This window comes from Oncorhynchus clarkii, chromosome 17, assembly GCF_045791955.1.
Source record: "Oncorhynchus clarkii lewisi isolate Uvic-CL-2024 chromosome 17, UVic_Ocla_1.0, whole genome shotgun sequence".
Taxonomy (NCBI): Eukaryota; Metazoa; Chordata; class Actinopteri; order Salmoniformes; family Salmonidae; genus Oncorhynchus; species Oncorhynchus clarkii.
This window is the reverse complement of record NC_092163.1, coordinates 19,826,249-19,843,819: the sequence shown is the minus strand read 5'-3', so window position 1 is coordinate 19,843,819 and position 17,571 is coordinate 19,826,249. Positions and strand designations below refer to the sequence as shown.

The 17,571-nt window shown below is 42.9% G+C and overlaps 1 pseudogene; it reads right to left on the bottom strand.

The window, feature by feature from the left end:
• Positions 1-13,334: 13,334 nt before the first annotated feature.
• On the bottom strand, positions 13,335-14,328 carry LOC139369363 (chorion transcription factor Cf2-like; annotated as a pseudogene).
• Positions 14,329-17,571: the final 3,243 nt, after the last annotated feature.

Sequence of the window (17,571 nt, the reverse complement as noted above, 5' to 3'; positions counted from 1 at the left end):
ACTGAGTGAATCAGGCCTTCATGGTCGAATTGCTGCAAAGAAACCACTACTAAAGGACACCAATAATAAGAAGAGACTTGCTTGTGCCAAGAAACACGAGCAATGGACATTAGACTGGGGGAAATCTGTTCTTTGGTCTGATGAGTCCAAATTTGAGATTATTGGTTCCAACCCATCGTGTATTTGTGAGACACATAGTAGCTGAACGGATTATCTCTGCATGTGTGGTTCCCACCGTGAAGTATGGAGGAGGTGTCGGGGTGCTTTGCTGGTGACCCTGTCCGTGTTTTTTATTTATTATGAGGCACACTTAACCAGCATGGCTACCACCGCATTCTGCAGCGATACGCCATCCCATCTGGTTGGCACTTAGTCCCACTGTCATTTGTTTGTCAACAGGACAATGACCCAACACCCCTCCAGGCTGTGTAAGGTCTATTTGACCAAGAAGGAGCACGACGGAATGCTGCATCAGATGACCTGGCCTCCACAATCCCCGACCTCAGCCCAAATGAGATGGTTTGGGATGAATTGGACCGCAGAGTGAAGGAAAAGCAGCCAACAAGTGCTCAGCATATGTGGGAAATCCTTCAAGACTGTTGGAAAAGCATTCCAGGTGAAGCTGGTTGAGAGAATGCCAAGAGCGTGCAAAGCTGTCATCAAGGCAAAGGGTGGCTACTTTGAAGAATCTAAAGTCAATTTTGATTTCTTTAACACTTTTTTGGTTCCTACATGAATCCATATGTGTTATTTCATAGTTTTGATGTCTTCACTATGTAGACCAGAGCCAGCCATTACTGCATTGGTGCCTAAAGGGGCCCCACAAGGGTGCGTTCTGAGCCCTCTCCTGTACTCCCTGTTCACCCACGACTGCGTGGCCACGCACGCCTCCAACTCAATCATCAAGTTTGCGGACGACACAACAGTGGTAGGCTTGATTACCAACAACGACGAGACGGCCTACAGGGAGGAGGTGAGGGCCCTCGGAGTGTGGTGTCAGGAAAATAACCTCACACTCAACGTCAACAAAACTAAGGAGATGATTGTGGACTTCAGGAAACAGCAGAGGTAACACCCCCCTATCCACATCGATGGAACAGTAGTGGAGAGGGTAGCAAGTTTTAAGTTCCTCGGCATACACATCACAGACAAACTGAATTGGTCCACTCACACAGACAGCATCGTGAAGAAGGCGCAGCAGCGCCTCTTCAACCTCAGGAGGCTGAAGAAATTTGGCTTGTCACCAAAAGCACTCACAAACTTCTACAGATGCACAATCGAGAGCATCCTGGCGGGCTGTATCACCGCCTGGTATGGCAACTGCACCGCCCTCAACCGTAAGGCTCTCCAGAGGGTAGTGAGGTCTGCACAACGCATCACCGGGGGCAAACTACCTGCCCTCCAGGACACCTACACCACCCGATGTCACAGGAAGGCCATAAAGATCATCAAGGACATCAACCACCCGAGCCACTGCCTGTTCACCCCGCTATCATCCAGAAGGCGAGGTCAGTACAGGTGCATCAAAGCTGGGACCGAGAGACTGAAAAACAGCTTCTATCTCAAGGCCATCAGATTGTTAAACAGCCACCACTAACACTGAGTGGCTGCTGCCAACACACTGACACTGACTCAACTCCAGCCACTTTAATAATGGGAATTGATGGGAAATGATGTAAATATATCACTAGCCACTTTAAACAATGCTACCTTATATAATGTTACTTACCCTACATTATTCATCTCATATGCATATGTATATACTGTACTCTATATCATCCACTGTATCCTTATGTAATACATGTATCACCAGCCACTTTAAACTATGCCACTTTGTTTACATACTCATCTCATTTGTACATACTGTACTCGATACCATCTACTGTATCTTGCCTATGCTGCTCTGTACCATCACTCATTCATATATCCTTATGTACATATTCTTTATCCCCTTACACTGTGTACAAGACAGTAGTTTTGGAATTGTTAGTTAGATTACTTGTTATTACTGCATTGTCGGAACTAGAAGCACAAGCATTTCGCTACACTCGCATTAACATCTGCTAACCATGTGTATGTGACAAATAAAATTTGATTTGATTTGATTTGATTTAAAGGAGAGCCAAAGGATTTGGCCATATATTACAGATTTCCCATTTTTACATACTTTTTTGCCTAATTTTGAAACAAACCAAACGTGTTATGCACATTATGAGCACCAAACTGACACATTTTCAATTCGTAGATTAGGAGAAAAGCCACTGTTTGAGGTCTGTGCAATTTCTCAAATTTCTCACCTCTCTGGGAAGAAGAAGGGCGGGGGTGTATGCTTTATGATTAACGACTCATGGTGTAATCATAACAACATACAGGAACTCAAGTCCTGTTCACCTGACCTAGAATTCCTTACAATCAAATGCTGACCATATCTCCCAAGAGAATTCTTGTCAGTTATTGTCACAGCTTTGTATATCCCCCCTCAAGCAGATACCACGACGGCCTTTAAGAAACTTCATTGGACTCTTGAGTCCTGAGGCTGCATTTATTGTAGCTGGGGATTTTAACAAAGCAAATTTGAGAACAAGGCTACCTAAATTCTACCAGCATATTGATTGCAGCACTCGCGCGGGCAGTACACTGGACCACTGCTACTCTAACTTCCGCAAAGCATACAAGGCACTCCCCCGCCCTCCCTTCGGCAAATACGACCATGACTCCATTTTGCTCCTACCGTCCTATAGGCAGAAACTCAAACAGGATGTACCTGTGACTAGAACCATTCAACGCTGGTCTGACCAATCGGAATCCACGCTTCAAGATTGTTTTGATCACGCGGACTGGGAAATGTTCCAGGCAGCCTCAGAGAAATACATTGATTTATAAGCTGTTCAGTGAGTGAGTTTATAAGGAAGTGCATTGGAGATGTTGTATCCACTGTGACTATTAAAACGTACCCTAACCAGAAACCGTGGCTGGATGGCGGCATTCGCGCAAAACTGAAAGCGCGAACCACCCATTTAACCATGGAAAGATGACTGGGAATATGGCCAAATATAAACAGTGTAGTTATTCCCTCCGCAAGGCAATCAAACAAGCGAAATGTCGGTATAGGGACAAAGTGGAGTCGCAATTCAACGGCTCAGACACGAGACATATGTGGCAGGGTCTACAGGCAATCACGGACTGACTACAAAAGGAAAACTAGCCACGTCACGGACACCGATGTCTTGCTTCCAGACAAACTAAACACCTTCCCTTCCCGTTTTGAGGATAAAACAGTGCCACCGACGCGGCCCGCTACCAAGTACTGCGGACCCTTGCAAGGCTGCTGGGCCAGATGGCATTCCTAACCGCGTCCTCAGAGCATGCGCAAACCAGCTGGCTGGTGTGTTTACGGACATATTCAATCACTCCCTATCCCAGTCTGCTGTCCCCACGTGCTTCAAGATGGCCACCATTGTTCCTGTACCCAAGAAGGCAAAGATAACTGAACTAAATGACTATCGCCCCGTAGCACTCACTTCTGTCATCATGTAGTGCTTTGAGAGACTAGTCAAGGATCATATCACCTCCACCTCCACCTTACCTGCCACCCTCGTCCATACCGCCCCAACAGGTCCACAGACGATGCAATCGCCATTACACTGCACACTGCCCTGGATAAGAGGAATACCTATGTAAGAATGCTGTTCATTGACTACAGCTCAGCATTCAACACCATAGTACCCTCCAAGCTCATCATTAAGCTTGAGGCCCTGGGTCTCAACTCCGCCCTGTGCAATTGGGTCCTGGACTTTCTGACAGGCCGCCCCCAGGTGGTGAAGGTAGGAAACACCATCTCCACTTCGCTGACCCTCAACACTGGGGCCCCACAAGGGAGCGTGCTCAGCCCCCTCCTGTACTCCCTGTTCACCCATGACTGCGTGGCCATGCACTCCTCCAACTCAATCATCAAGTTTGCAGACGACACAACAGTAGTGGGATTGATTACCAACAACGACGAGACAGCCTACAGGGAGGAGGTGAGGGCACTCAGAGTGTGGTGTCGGGAAAACAACCTCTCACTCAATGTCAACAAAACAAAGGAGATGATCGTGGACTTCAGAAAACATCAGAGGGAGCACCCCCCTATCCACATCGACGGGACAGTCGTGGAGAAGGTGGAAAGTTTTAAGTTTCTCGGCTTACACATCACAGACAAACTGAAATGGTCCACCCACACAGACAGTGTGGTGAAGAAGGCTCAACAGCGCCTCTTCAACCTCAGGAGGCTGAAGAAATTTGGCTTGTCACCTAAAACTCTGACAAACTTTTACAGATGCACAGTTGAGAGCTTTCTGTCAGGCTGTGTCACCGCAAGGCACGGCAACTGAACCGCCCTCAACCGCAAGGCTCTCCAGAGGGTGGTGCGGTCTGCACAACACATCACCGGGGGAAAACTACCTGCCCTCCAGGACACTTACAGCCCCCGATGTCACAGGAAGGTCAAAAATATAATCAAAGACAACATGCACCTGAGCCACTGCCTGTTCACCCCGCTACCATCCAGAAGGTGAGGTCAGTACAGGTGCATCAACACTGGGACAGAGAGACTGAAGAACAGCTTCTATCTCCGACTGTTAATTAAACAGCAATCACTAACTCAGAGAGGCTGCTGCCTACATACAGACTCAAACCATTGGCCACTTTAATAAATGGATCACTAGTCACTTTAAATAATGCCACTTTAATAATGTTTACATATCTTACATTACTCATCAAATATGTATATATGGTATCTTATACCATCTATTGCATCTTGCCTATGCCACTCATCCATCGCTCATCCATATATTTATACTGTATGTACAGTGCCTTGCGAAAGTATTCGGCCCCCTTGAACTTTGTGACCTTTTGCCACATTTCAGGCTTCAAACATAAATATATAAAACTGCATTTTGCCTCTCCTTTGCTGCCAGGTGGCCTGTTGATCAGGATATGATCACGGAAGTTGACACGGGGGAATATAAAATACAGAGGTATACTATTCCCTGTGGCTGAGACAGCACAGGCCAGTGTGACGAGGGTTCCCCTTTCAGCGGAGATCAGTGACCCTTGACTACATGTGAACAGGAAGTTGACCATAGAACATGTAGTCACACAAAGCAGCTATTTGATGTTTGAGATAGCACCTCTAGTGATGGAGGTATTAACAGTTTGACAACTTACCCGTGTGACAACTTACCTCACTCTCCCTTACTGTTTTGTACATCGTTTTTTTTAGATGGCCAGCCTATGTACAATAGAATAATGTACATTTACATGAAGTGGTTTGTAAGGATGGTAAATTAATACTGCACAAAAAGTTGTTGTTTTCCATGTTATTTGATCAAGATTTCCAATGAAGTAGCCTCATAGGCTTAATGTAGGTCACAGATTGCGTGGAGGATTGCGCGTTCCTATCCGGCTCAAGGGCTTCCCCCAAACCCCTGTCATGGACCTTGCATAGCCACGGGGCAAGGGTTTGGGTAAAGCCCCATCTGAGACAGTCATTTGACGTTCCATTATTATAACCTAACAGCCAACAGGTCTAGCCACAAGCCTCTATAAAATGAACAGCCTGTTAGTGGTAAAGCTGAAACAAATAGTCTATAATGGAGATGACTCCCCTGTTTTAGGGTAACCTATATGCATCCTTCATTCCTCCCATCCTTGAAGACCGATAGATGGATAGTGAAAGGAGATTTTACTCTAGGCCACCAACCAAGTCATGTCATATCGGTGATTACTTCTTTATAGCCTATATAGCCTATCATGATTTATCTAATAGTCCTATATTTAGATCAATGAATATTTAAAGAAAGGAGAATCCATCCATTAATATACAGTGCCTTGCGAAAGTATTTGGCCCCCTTGAACTTTGCGACCTTTTGCCACATTTCAGGCTTCAAACATAAAGATATAAAACTGTATTTTTTTGTGAAGAATCAACAACAAGTGGGACACAATCATGAAGTGGAACGACATTTATTGGATATTTCAAACTTTTTTAACAAATCAAAAACTGAAAAATTGGGCGTGCAAAATTATTCAGCCCCTTTACTTTCAGTGCAGCAAACTCTCTCCAGAAGTTCAGTGAGGATCTCTGAATGATCCAATGTTGACCTAAATGACTAATGATGATAAATACAATCCACCTGTGTGTAATCAAGTCTCCGTATAAATGCACCTGCACTGTGATAGTCTCAGAGGTCCGTTAAAAGCGCAGAGAGCATCATGAAGAACAAGGAACACACCAGGCAGGTCCGAGATACTGTTGTGAAGAAGTTTAAAGCCGGATTTGGATACAAAAAGATTTCCCAAGCTTTAAACATCCCAAGGAGCACTGTGCAAGCGATAATATTGAAATGGAAGGAGTATCAGACCACTGCAAATCTACCAAGACCTGGCCGTCCCTCTAAACTTTCAGCTCAGCTCATACAAGGAGAAGACTGATCAGAGATGCAGCCAAGAGGCCCATGATTACTCTGGATGAACTGCATAGATCTACAGCTGAGGTGGGATACTCTGTCCATAGGACAACAATCAGTCGTATATTGCACAAATCTGGCCTTTATGGAAGAGTGGCAAGAAGAAAGCCATTTCTTAAAGATATCCATAAAAAGTGTTGTTTAAAGTTTGCCACAAGCCACCTGGGAGACACACCAAACATGTGGAAGAAGGTGCTCTGGTCAGATGAAACCAAAATTGAACTTTTTGGCAACAATGCAAAACGTTATGTTTGGCATAAAAGCAACACAGCTCATCACCCTGAACACACCATCCCCACTGTCAAACATTGTGGTGGCAGCATCATGGTTTGGGCCTGCTTTTCTTCAGCAGGGACAGGGAAGATGGTTAAAATTGATGGGAAGATGGATGGAGCCAAATACAGGACCATTCTGGAAGAAAACCTGATGGAGTCTGCAAAAGACCTGAGACTGGGACGGAGATTTGTCTTCCAACAAGACAATGATCCAAAACATAAAGCAAAATCTACAATGGAATGGTTCAAAAATAAACATATCCAGGTGTTAGAATGGCCAAGTCAAAGTCCAGACCTGAATCCAATCGAGAATCTGTGGAAAGAACTGAAAACTGCTGTTCACAAATGCTCTCCATCCAACCTCACTGAGCTCGAGCTGTTTTGCAAGGAGGAATGGGAAAAAATTTCAGTCTCTCGATGTGCAAAACTGATAGACATACCCCAAGCGACTTACAGCTGTAATCGCAGCAAAAGGTGGCGCTACAAAGTATTAACTTAAGGGGGCTGAATAATTTTGCACGCCCAATTTTTCAGTTTTTGATTTGTTAAAAAAGTTTGAAATATCCAATAAATGTCGTTCCACTTCATGATTGTGTCCCACTTGTTGTTGATTCTTCACAAAAAATACAGTTTTATATCTTTATGTTTGAAGCCTGAAATGTGGCAAAAAGTCGCAAAGTTCAAGGGGGCCGAATACTTTCGCAAGGCACTGTACATGTTCTTATTCCATCCCTTTTAGATTTGTGTGTATTAGGTAGTTGTTGTGGAATTGTTAGACTACATGTTACTGCACTGTCAGAACTAGAAGTACAAGCACTTGGCTACACTCGCATTAACATCAAATTAACTTAAGTGGCATTTTTCTCTCTGCTATCAAGAAGGGAAGCCACTAAACATTTGTGCCCGCTTGGTGGGGGGCCCTCAACCAAATCTTGCTTAGGGCCCCCAAAAGGCCAGAAACGGCCCTGCTTTTCACCTTGGGAAAAACACATCCACTTCCTCTCTCTTTCTCTCTAGTCTTGAGGCTGGATTATGAGACAGTACAAGTTTACTGGTACTATTAAGACACACTATACTTGAGTCACAATCATGACTGCATATGTCATAACTTATAGTTGTGTTACTTAGGCCTATGTTACAGCAATGAATACCAATAGCATCCAGACACTTACCATTATGTCCAGCCATGTTACAAAATGGTGACATTTTAGGCCATAATGATCTTTTTCATTATTGCATAATCACATAATGTAAAATCAGCTATACCACATTTACAGTTGAAGTCGGAAGTTTACATACAATTAGGTTGGAGTCATTAAAACTTGTTTTTCAACCACTCCACAAATTTCTTGTTAACAAACTATAATTTTGGCGAGTCGGTTAGAACATCTACTTTGTGCATGACACAAGTCATTTTTCCAACAATTGTTTACAGATTATTTCACTTATAATTCACTGTATGACAATTCCAGTGGGTCAGAAGTTTACATACACTAAGTTGACTGTGCCTTTAAACAGCTTGGAAAATTCCAAAAAATGATGTCATGGCTTTAGAAGCTTCTGATAGGCTTATTGACATCATTTGAATCAATTGGAGGTGTACCTGTGGATGTATTTCAAGGCCTACCTTCAAACTCAGTGCCTCTTTGCTTGACATCATGGGAAAATCAAAGGAAATCAGCCAAGACCTCAGAAAACAAATTGTAGACCTCCACAAGTCTGGTTCATCCTTGGGAGCAATTTCCAAATGCCTGAAGGTACCACGTTCATCTGTACAAACCATAGTACGCAAGTATAAACACCATGGGACCACGCAGCCGTCATACCGCTCAGGATGGAGACGCGTTCTGTCTCCTAGAGATGAACGTACTTTGGTGTGAAAAGTGCAAATCAATCCCAGAACTACAGCAAAGGACCTTGTGAAGATGCTGGAGGAAACAGGTACAAAAGTATATATACAGTGGGGAGAACAAGTATTTGATACACTGCCGATTTTGCAGGCTTTACTACTTACAAAGCATGTAGAGGTCTGTAATTTTTATCATAGGTACACTTCAACTGTGAGAGACGGAATCTGAAACAAAAATCCAGAGAATCACATTGTATGATTTTTAAGTAATTCATTTGCATTTTATTGCTGACATAAGTATTTGATACATCAGAAAAGCAGAACTTAATATTTGGTACAGAAACCTTTGTTTGCAATTACAGAGATCATACGTTTCCTGTAGTTCTTGACCAGGTTTGCACACACTGCAGCAGGGATTTTGGCACACTCCTCCATACAGACCTTCTCCAGATCCTTCAGGTTTCGGGGCTATCTCTGGGCAATACGGACTTTCAGTTCCTCCAAAGATTTTCTATTGGGTTCAGGTCTGGAGACTGGCTAGGCCCCTCCAGGACCTTGAGATGCTTCTTACGGAGCCACTCCTTAGTTGCCCTGGCTGTATGTTTCGGGTCGTTGTCATGCTGGAAGACCCAGCCACGACCCATCTTCAATGCTCTTACTGAGGGAAGGAGGTTGTTGGCCAAGATCTCGCGATACATGGCCCCATCCATCCTCTCCTCAATACGGTGCAGTCGTCCTTTCCCCTTTGCAGAAAAGCATCCCCAAAGAATTATGTTTCCACCTCCATGCTTCACGGTTGGGATGGTGTTCTTGGGGTTGTACTCAACCTTCTTCCTCCAAACACAGCGAGTGGAGTTTAGACCAAAAAGCTCATCAGACCACATGACCTTCTCCCATTCCTCCTCTGGATCATCCAGATGGTCATTGGCAAACTTCAGACGGGCCTGGACATGCGCTGGCTTGAGAAAGGGGACCTTGCGTGCGCTGCAGGATTTTAATCCATGACGGTGTAGTGTGTTACTAATGGTTTTCTTTGAGACTGTGGTCCCAGCTCTCTTCAGGTCATTGACCAGGTCCTGCCGTGTAGTTCTGGGCTGATCCCTTACCTTCCTCATGATCATTGATGCCCCATGAGGTGAGATCTTGCATGGAGCCCCAGACCGAGGGTGATTGACCGTCATCTTGAACTTCTTCCATTTTCTAATAATTGCGCCAACAGTTGTTGCCTTCTCACCAAGCTGCTTGCCTATTGTCCTGTAGCCCATCCCAGCCTTGTGCAGGTCTACAATTTTATCCCTGATGTCCTTGCACCCTCTCTGGTCTTGGCCATTGTGGAGAGGTTGGAGTCTGTTTAATTGAGTGTTTGGACAGGTGTCTTTTATATAGGTAATGAGTTCAAACAGGTGCAGTTAATACAGGTATTGAGTGGAGAACAGGAGGGATTCTTAAAGAAAAACTAACAGGTCTGTGAGAGCCAGAATTCTTACTGGTTGGTAGGTGATCAAATACTTATGTCATGCAATAAAACGCAAATTAATTACTTAAAAATCATACAATGTGATTTTCTGGATTTTCTGTTTTAGATTCCGTCTCTCACAGTTGAAGTGTACCTATGATAAAAATACAGACCTCTACATGCTTTGTAAGTAGGAAACACTGCCGATTTTGCAAGTTATCAAATACTTGTTCTCCCCACCGTATATCCACAGTAAAACAAGTCCTATATCGACAACCTGAAAGGCTGCTCAGCAAGGAAGAAGCCACTGCTCCAAAACCGCCATAAAAAAAGCATAGTGGTTTGCAACTGCACATGGGGACAAAGATCGTACTTTTTGGAGAAATGTCCTCTGGTCTGATGAAACAAAAATAGAACTGTTTGGCCATAATGACCATCGTTATGTTTAAGAGGAAAACGGGGGATGCTTACAAGCCGAAGAACACCATCCCAACCGTGAAGCATGAAGGTGGCAGCATCATATTTTGGGGGGGGGGGGGGGGGGCTTTGCTGCAGGAGGGACTGGTGCACTTCACAAAATATATGGCATCATGAGGTAGGAAAATTATGTGGATATATTGAAGCAAAATCTCAAGACATTTTTATTTATTTATTTCACCTTTATTTAACCAGGTAGGCAAGTTGAGAACAAGTTCTCATTTACAATTGCAACCTGGCCAAGATAAAGCAAAGCAGTTCGACACATACAACAACACAGAGTTACACATGGAGTAAAACAAACATACAGTCAATAATACAGTAGAAAAAGTCTATATACAATGTGAGCAAATGAGGTGAGATAAAGAAGGTAAAGGCAAAAAAAAAGGCCATGGTGGCAAAGTAAATACAATATAACAAGTAAAACACTGGAATGGTGGATTTGCAGTGGAAGAATGTGCAAAGTAGAGATAGAAATAAAGCGGTGCAAAGGAGCAAAATAAGTAAATACAGTAGGGGGAAAGGTAGTTGTTTGGGCTAAATTATAGATGGGCTATGTACAGGTGCAGTAATCTGTGAGCTGCTCTAACAACTGGTGCTTAAAGCTAATGAGGGAGATAAGTGTTTCCAGTTTCAGAGATTTTTGTAGTTCGTTCCAGTCATTGGCAGCAGAGAACTGGAAGGAGAGGCGGCCAAAGGAAGAATTGGTTTTGGGGGTGACCAGAGAGATATACCTTCTGGAGCGAGTACTACAGGTGGGTGCTGCTATGGTAACCAGCGAGCTGAGAAAAGGGGGGACTTTACCTAGCAGGGTCTTGTAGATGACCTGGAGCCAGTGGGTTTGGCGACGAGTATGAAGCGAGGGCCAGCCAGCGAGAGCGTACACAGGTCGCAGTGGTGGGTAGTATACAGGGCTTTGGTGACAAAACAGATGGCACTGTGATAGACTGCATCCAATATATTGAGTAGGGTATTGGAGGCTATTTTGTAAATGACATCGCCGAAATCGAGGAATGGTAGGATGGTCAGTTTTACGAGGGTATGTTTGTCAGCATGAGCGAAGGATGCTTTGTTGCGAAATAGGAAGCCAATTCTAGATTTAACTTTGGATTGGAGATGTTTGATGTGAGTCTGGAAGGAGAGTTTACAGTCTAAGCAGACACCTAGGTATTTGTAGTTGTCCACATATTCTAAGCTAGTAATAGGGGTTGCAACAATTTCGGCAGATAATTTTAGAAAGAAAGGGTCCAGATTGTCTAGCCCGGCTGATTTGTAGGGGTCCAGATTTTGCAGCTCTTTCAGAACATCAGCTGACTGGATTTGGGAGAAGGAGAAATGGGGAAGGCTTGGGCGAGTTGCTGTGGGAGGTGCAGTGCTGTTGACCAGGGTAGGGGTAGCCAGGTGGAAAGCATGGCCAGCCATAGAAAAATGCTTATTGAAATTCTCAATTATAGTGGATTTATCGGTGGTGACAGTGTTTCCTATCCTCAGTGGAGTGGGCAGCTGGGAGGAGGTGTTCTTATTCTCCATGGACTTTACAGTGTTCCAGAACTTTTTTTGAGTTAGTGTTGCAGGAAGCACATTTCTGCTTGAAAAAGCTCGCCTTGGCTTTTCTAACTGCCTGTGTATATTTGTTTCTATCTTCTGTGAAAAGTTGCATATCACGGGGGCTGTTCGATGCTAATGCAGAACTCCAAAGGATATTTTTGTGTTGGTTAAGGGCAGTCAGGTCTGGAGAGAACCAAGGGCTAAATCTGTTCCTGGTTGTAAATTTATTTAAAAATGTATTCTAAATTTGACATCAGTCAGGAAGTTAAAGCTTGGTCCAAATGGGTCTTCCAAATGGACAGTGACCCCAAGCATACTTCCAAAGTTGTGGCAAAATGGCTTAAGGACAACAAAGTCAAGGTATTGGAGTGGCCATCACAAAGCCTTCGACCTCAATCCCATAGAAATTCTGTGGGTAGAACTGAAAAAGCGTGTGCGAGCAAGGAGGCCTACAAACCTGACTCAGTTCCACCAGCTTTGTCAGGAGGAATGGGCCAAAATTCGCCCAACTTATTGTGGGAAGCTTATGGAAGGCTACCCAAAACATTTGACCCAAGTTAAACAATTTAAAGCCAACGCTACCAAATTTTAATTGAGTGCATGTAAACTTCTGACCCACTGGGAATGTAATGAAAGAAATAAAAGCTGAAATAAATCACTCTACTATTATTCTGACATTTCACAATCTTAAAATAAAGTGGTCATCCTAACTGACCTAAGACAGGGAATCTTTTCTAGGATTAAATGTCAGGAATTGTGAAAAACTGAGTTTAAATGTATTTGGCTAAGGTGTATGTAAACTTCCGACTTCAACTGTGTGTGTGTGTGTGTGTGTATATATATATATATATATATATATATACAAAATGTATTAAAAAAATTATATTGGACATGTGCAAGGACATATTTTCTGGAAGTATTCATTTAAAAAAAATGTATGTATCAATAACATCCGTCAGACTATTCTGGAGACATTCCAAAACAAACTACCAGGAATTCCGGTTTATAATGACATGAAAACATCAAGAGACTGAACAGAAGACCTGTATGTTTAACTACTGTACTCTGTACTGTTATATAAAATTGAACTTTATTGTTCATAGAATGTTTTACAAAAGTAAATTCATGACATCTATTTATCTAAAACCCAGAGAATGAATGATCCAGAGTTGCTTTGCTTTTCCAAAGAGTTGTCCATCTCCTAACAAGATGTCTTTGTCCTAATTCGCTTCCTCTGTGTTTTCATTCTGTTTTCTTTCTTTGTGGATGTTCGCTCCTGTGTGAGTCAGTATGTGCAAGTTCAAGTTCCCTTTCCGATTGAAGCTTTTCCCACATTCACCACAGCTAAATGGTTTCTCTCCAGTGTGAGTCAGTGCATGCCTCCTTAGGTCCCCCTTCTGAATGAAGCTCTTCCCACAGTCACCACAGCCAAATGGTTTCTCTCCTGTGTGAATCCTCATATGTCTGGACAGATGTCCTTTGAGTTTGAAGGTCTTTCCACAAAAGGGGCAGGTGCAGGGTTTCTCCATGTGACAGAGTCTGACATGGGCCTTCAATTTACAGGTGGAGTTGTAGTGTATTTTGCAGAGGCGGCATTCGCTGGGTCTCTTCTTGGCGAGAGTCACATGCCCCTGTAGATCCACTGTCAGAGCAAACGTTTCACCACAGTCACAGCAGCGGTGAGTTTTTCTAGACGTGGTGCTGGGTTTCCAACAGTGTTCCCCCATTGATGGGTTGGAATTCAATGGTGGGCTGCTGTCAAGTCTTACTGGGTCGCTGCTTACAGTTGAGCTGTAGCTAGGCATTGTTTTGTTTATCTGGAGGGTCACAGGGAATGTCGAGACCCTCTAGATGTGTAACAGTGACAAAATGTGGAAGTTCAACTGGTTTAGAGTTAATGTCTCTGTTCTCCACTGTCTGGGGTTGGGGAAGAGAAAAGGACTGAATTGTGTTCTCCTGATCACATTTACTTTTCACACAAATTGGAGGGAATTTGAAAACTATGATATCATCCTCCTGCTCTTGAAGCTGCTCTTCCTCTTGACAGGTCCAGAGTTCCTCCTGTTCCTCTTTAATCTGTGTGGGTTCTAGGTCCTCCTGCTGCAGACTGGTTCTCCACTCCTGCTCAGAGTGCTGCTGCTTAGGGGGAACCTCGTCTTCAGTGACAGCAACAGATAACCGAAGGGACTCTGGAGGGAAGGCGAGGAGGAGCATATAAATATATATATATATTTACCATATAAATAAAAACTCTTCATCTCTATAAAATATATACAGTACCAGTCAAACGTTTGGACACAGTCAATCAAGGGTTTTTCTTTATTTTGACAATTTTCTACATTGTAGAATAATAGTGAAGACATCAAACTATGAAATAACACATATGGAATCATGTAGTAACCAAAAAAAAAGTGTTAACAAATCAAAATATATTTGAGATTTGAGATTCTTCAAATAGCCACCCTTTGCCTTGACAGCTTTGCACACTCTTAGCATTCTCTCAACCAGCTTCATGAGGTAGTCACCTTGAATGCATTTCAATTAACAGGTTAACAGGTGTGCCTTTTAAATTTGTGGAATTTCTTTCCTTCTTAATGCGTTTGAGCCAATCAGTTGTGTTGAGACATGGTAAGGGTGGTATACAGAAGATAGCCCTATTTGGTAAAAGACCAAGTCCAAATTATGGCAAGAACAGGCCAAATAAGCAAAGAGAAACGACAGTCCATCATTACTTAAAGACATGAAAGTCAGTCAATCCAGAAAATGTCAAGAACTTTTAAAGTTTCTTCAAATGCAGTTGCAAAAACACTCAAACGCTATGATGATACTGGCTCTCATGAGGACCCCCACTGGAAAGGAAGACCCAGAGTTACCTCTGCTGCTGAGGATAAGTTCATTCGAGTTAATTGAACCTCAGATTTCAGCCCAAATGCTTCAGAGTTCAAGTAACAGACACATCCCAAAATCAACTGTTTAGAGGAGACTGCGTGAATCAGGCCTTCGTGGTCAAATTGCTACAAAGAAACCACTACTAAAGGACACCACAATAATAAGAAGAGACTTGCTTGGGCCATAGAAGTAGATTGCAACTCCACCCCCTTTGGCAGTTCTATCTTTTATTTTTTTACCCCTTTTTCTCCCCAATTTCGTGGTATCCAATTGTTTTAGTAGCTACTATCTTGTCTCATCGCTACAACTCCCGTACGGGCTCGGGAGAGACGAAGGTTGAAAGTCATTCGTCCTCCGATACACAACCCAACCAAGCCGCACTGCTTTTTAACACAGCGCGCATCCAACCCGGAAGCCAGCCGCACCAATGTGTCAGAGGAAACACCGCGCACCTGGCAACCTTGGTTAGTGCGCACTGCCATGATGCTGACGTCACCATGCATCATGGTAGGATTGGTGTTAGACAGGTGATGAGCTGTGCCTGGTTTCCTCCAGACATAGTGCATTCAGGCCAAAGAGTAACAATTTTGTCTGATCAGACCACATAATATTTTGCCTTATGCTCTCAGGAGTGGCTTCCTTCTGGCCACCCTCCCACAAATCCCAGATTTGTGAAGTGCAATAGAGACTGTTGTCCTTCTGGCAGGTTCTCCCATCTCTGCCAAGGAACTCTGTAGTTCTGTCAGGGTGGTCACTGGGTTCTTGGTCACCTCTCTGACCAAGGTCCTTCTTGCCCAGTTGTTCAGTTCGGTCGGACTGCCAGCTCTAGGCAGAGTCTGGTTAGTTCCATATTTTTTCAATTTCCCAATGATGGAGACCACTATGCTCTTGGTAGCATTCAACATCCTAGAAATTGTTTTATACCCTTCCCCAGCTATATGCCTCATTACAATCCTATCTCAGAGTTCTTCATACAGATCCTTGGACTTCATGGTAGTTTCTGCTCTGACATACACTGTCAACTGTGGTACCTTAAATAGACAATCAAGTTGTAGTTATAGTTCAAGAATGATCAAAGGAAATTGGATGCACACAAGCTCCAATTTGGAGTTTCATAGCAAAGGGGTGTGAATACCTATGCAAATGAGATATTTCTGTATTTAATTTTCAATAAATTTGCAAAAATGCCTAAAAACATGTTTTCACTTGATCATTATGGGGTATTGTGTGTAGATGGGTGAGAATATATCAATACTTTCTGAAGGCACTGTATGTTTGGGGCATTTCCATCTCATCACTGAGTACCACTCTTCATACATTATTTTCAGGCATGGTGGTGGCTACATCATGTTATGGATATGCCCTTCTTCGGCAAAGACAATTAAGTTTTTTTTAACGATAAAAATAAATGAAAAGCTAAGCACAGGCAAAATCCTAGAGGAAAACCTGGTTCAGTCTGCTTTCTAAAGACAAATTCACCTTTCAGCAGGACAATAACCTAAAACACAAGGCCAGATATACACTGGAGTTGCTTATCAAGATGACATTGAATGTTCCTGAGTGGACTAGTTACAGTTTTGACTTAAACCAGCTTGAAAATCTATAACAAGACTTGAAAATGGCTGTCTAGCGATGATCAACAACCAACTTGACAAAGCTTGAGAAGTTTAAAAAAGAATATTGTGCAAACAATATTGCAAAATCCAGGTGTGTTTACCGAAAAAGACTCACGGTTGTAATCGCTGCTAAAGGTGATTCTAACATGTATTAACTCAGGTGGTTGAATAATTATCTAATGAAGATCTTTGTTTTATTTATTACAGTAGATCTTTGAAAAAGGACTAAATTCATTTTAGTCCCAATTTGTAACAACATAATGTGGAAAAAGTCAAGGGGTGTGTATACATTCTGAAGGCAATGTAAGTGGTAATGCATTGATGGATGATCTTATTATGAATATGTATTTTTTTTATGCATATCAACCCTGACCACTGATCTGACCCCTGTGCTGCCTTTGTATGACCTTTAAACAACTATATGGGTAATGCAAAAGCGGAGTTTGGAACATCCATGCATCACAACAGGTAAATGAAGGTTGGGTTTTGATTTGAAGATGTCCATTTGCCCACTAACATAGGTTGAACAACTGCAGTGATTGCTCTCTATCCAATAGTAGACAGTCCTACCCAGCTGCCAGACTTTGTTAACTTTCATAAGATATCGCACTTTCTTTCTTTTTTACTTGAGACATACTGCACCAAACACCTTACTTAGATGTAAAATTGCACCACATTTATTACAGATTTCTTTAGTTATCTTAGATTCATTCTGGGGATTTTGAGGACGTGAAATAGGCTTCAGCGTCTAGAGTGTCTCATGAGGGACAAACAACATTAACCAAATGCAGAATCAGTCAGGAAACACACCCAAGACTGAAATCTTGTTTTTCTAATGAGCAACTGAAAAACAGTTGCTCATTTAAAAATGGCCCAATAGAAGTACAAAGAGGGGTTCCAGTTGCTTCCTCCAATGATGTTGTTTACAAACAGGTTGTTGTGGATGTGTCTC